Source organism: Clinocottus analis, unplaced genomic scaffold, assembly GCF_023055335.1.
Source record: "Clinocottus analis isolate CAN_PGR_092001 unplaced genomic scaffold, fCliAna1.0.p SCAF_312, whole genome shotgun sequence".
Lineage (NCBI taxonomy): Eukaryota > Metazoa > Chordata > Actinopteri > Perciformes > Cottidae > Clinocottus > Clinocottus analis.
Genome location: NW_027176057.1, coordinates 1 through 2750, shown reverse-complemented (window position 1 = coordinate 2750; position 2750 = coordinate 1). Strand labels below are relative to the sequence as shown.

The window sequence follows — 2750 nt, the reverse complement described above, 5'->3', positions numbered from 1 at the left end:
TCTGGCGCAGGCGACGCGAGGCTCCTCTGGAAATGAATTTAGGAAAAGCCGACTGACTGACTGAACTAACAACAACAACACACACACATACATTTAAAAAAAAAAAAAAAAATCTGTCGGTGAGGAGTGGGCGCCATATTGGACTCTCTAACACGGAGAGAATTTATGGTGAATTCTCCCGGCTTTTTACGGACGAGCCAGCGGGGATGAATGGCTTTACACTGGGGGTGGAGAGAGGGAGGGGGGGGGGGGCACGTCACTGGGGCCCCGTAGCACGGCGCGTGCGGCCTCTTTTTCTTCTTCTTCTTCTTCCTCGTACGAGAGAGAGAAGGGGGGGCAACATGTCCTCCAGCGCAACAGACCTTCTTGTCCCCCCTTCCTTGTCCTCCCACCACCTCCGCCTCCCCCCACCCCTTCGCTCTCGCGGGCGTCCTCCCCGTCTCTCCCCGCAGAAGGGAAGGAGCCATTCCGCGCAGATCCTCAGGACGTCGCCGGCTCCAAAAAAAAAAAAAAAAAAAAAAAAAAAAAATCCCAAGTGTTCTGCAGCCCCCGAATGGCGTCACCTGATTGGCCGGGAGCCTATCAATCATGCCTTTAGCCGCACCCCTCCCCCCATTCAACCACTCGCCTCTCTGTTCCAGTGTGTTTACTACACTGCCGAGCATAAGGGAGACGCTCGTCTTCACATGCACTGAAACCCACTGAGGAAAAAAACAGTTTTTTAGTTGTATTTGTCAGAACACCTCCGCGAGCTCAACATGCCCAAGAGAAAGGTACGTAAGCCCGAAGGGTCCAAATAGTTTGACGGCGGGTATCGGCGTTATATGCATTGCAAAACGATTGTGAAGACATCCCTGCGAGACATTACTTAATTATAACGTGATGTATAACCGTTATATGTCGCTGGTAATTTTTGCCTTATTTTCTAGATATAATGTACATTTTTTTTGCGCGAAAAACAATATTTTCCCGCGCGGCCACGGCCTTTAAATCGCGTTTTCTTGCACGAGCCGCTGTCCTTTTTTTGGGGGGGAGTCAGAAGTCTCTCTCGGTCTCCATGCAGTTAAAGCACAAGCAAGCAGCCATGCTTTGCAGCTCTTGTCCACCTTCGTCGCCGACCTACCGAGAAACAAGCGCTCCGAGTATCGCGATTTCGACACCAAACCGGCGAAAAGTGGCCCCAAAAAATGCTCCAGTGCCCCTACTTTGCGTTTTGGCCGCGAAAACGCGCACTCGCCGTCGCGTTTCGATAAAATTGTATATTTTCCCTCTTTGTTCGTAGTCCCGGACGGCTGCGGTGACGCGGCTCTGCCGCCCGGTGGCGCGCGGGAGCCGAGCGGGCTGCAGGTCCCTCCCCCTTTCTCACAGGCTCCCGCGCCAGCGTTCAAATCTGAGCTTCATGCATTGAATGAGAGAAAGAGATGAGACAGAGAGAGAGGGGAGGGAGTGAAACGAGAGGGGGAAAACGGGGGCCCTGGCCCTCAAAACATGAACCCAGAGGCCCGCACGTCTCCGCCCTCGCAGCCCGCGGCCCTGCGGGGCTCTGAGCCTTTAAAATCACCTGTATGTGACACAAAAAATAGTTGGGCCGCGAGAGCAAAAAGTTTTCCCGGCGGGTCGACAATTGTTCCTAATATGCGCCTGAAGCATTTAACAAGAGTTTCTCGTCGCTTTAAACAGCATTTTAGACTCTTTGTGGTGGTATTTTGCTCCAAGGACACATTTTGACTAGTTGTGTTTGTGTTTTTCAGACAGCAGTAACAGATGGAGGAGATCGGGAGGAGGTAAGAGGGGCGCACGTTAAGAAACACCACGTACATGTGATTAAATGTGAATTGTCATGAGTATGTGGGGGGTATTATCAACAAAATGGGCAGGAAAATGAATAAATGTTGTTGTTTCCTGTGTGTGGCCCAAATGAAAGTAAAAGCCCTGTGATGACGCTCTCTGTTCCCTTTCAGCCCCAGAGGAGATCAGCTCGGTTATCATCGGTAAGAAGACACGCACAGAAAGTTATTTACATCCACACGTTGAGAGAAAACAAACAACAACATGGAAATCGTGGCAGAACGCTTAAAAGTAGTCGCACACATGTAATACAAATTAAATAAAGCAATATTTTACCTTTTTTTTAGAGATGGAAAGGTGTAGAAACAAGTTTTTGATTTCTGAAATACTTCAATTTGATTCCTCGCAATACAATACTGCAAAACATGTTGTTTTTACATTATTATGGTCAATAATTAGTTAAGAATATTCAAGTCTTGACTTGCATTGTAATAAAGTCGTCAGCAGGATCGAAAATATAATATTATGTCTTATTATTTCAAATGTTCATGGCTGGTACGATACATATGAGATACCAATAGTTTGCATAATGGTGTACTTCAGACTTATTACCTATTTTAGTATGTTAATATTGTATAATATCTTTAATTAACCCAGTTAGAGGTGGAAATATGTGTTATAAACACTCAGACAATGTCTGTGAAAGCGGTTTCCTTGCTGGGATTATTTAGCGTTCGATTAGCCGAACTCTTCTAGGTCACGCAGCAGTCCGGGCGTAGCTGTGTCTCAATCTCTTCTCCACCCTTTTTCCTCTCCCCTCGCCACAGAGACCGAACCCACCCAAGCCGGAACCAAAGGCCAAGAAGGCAGTAAAGGTAAGCGACGTAACCCAGAGCCGACGGCGTCAGAGCGCGTGGCGTCCGGTCTGCTAACGTCCACGTCTTCTGGTCGTGTTCCCTTTG

At 48.2% G+C, this 2750-nt stretch overlaps 1 long non-coding RNA gene across 1 annotated transcript; it reads left to right on the top strand.

Annotated features, from left to right (window-relative positions):
• Positions 1–604: 604 nt before the first annotated feature.
• On the top strand, positions 605–2663 carry LOC137798803 (uncharacterized). The gene is made up of 4 exons (XR_011079392.1): positions 605–773; positions 1752–1784; positions 1962–1991; positions 2616–2663. It is a non-coding gene; the product is annotated as an uncharacterized lncRNA (long non-coding RNA).
• Positions 2664–2750: the final 87 nt, after the last annotated feature.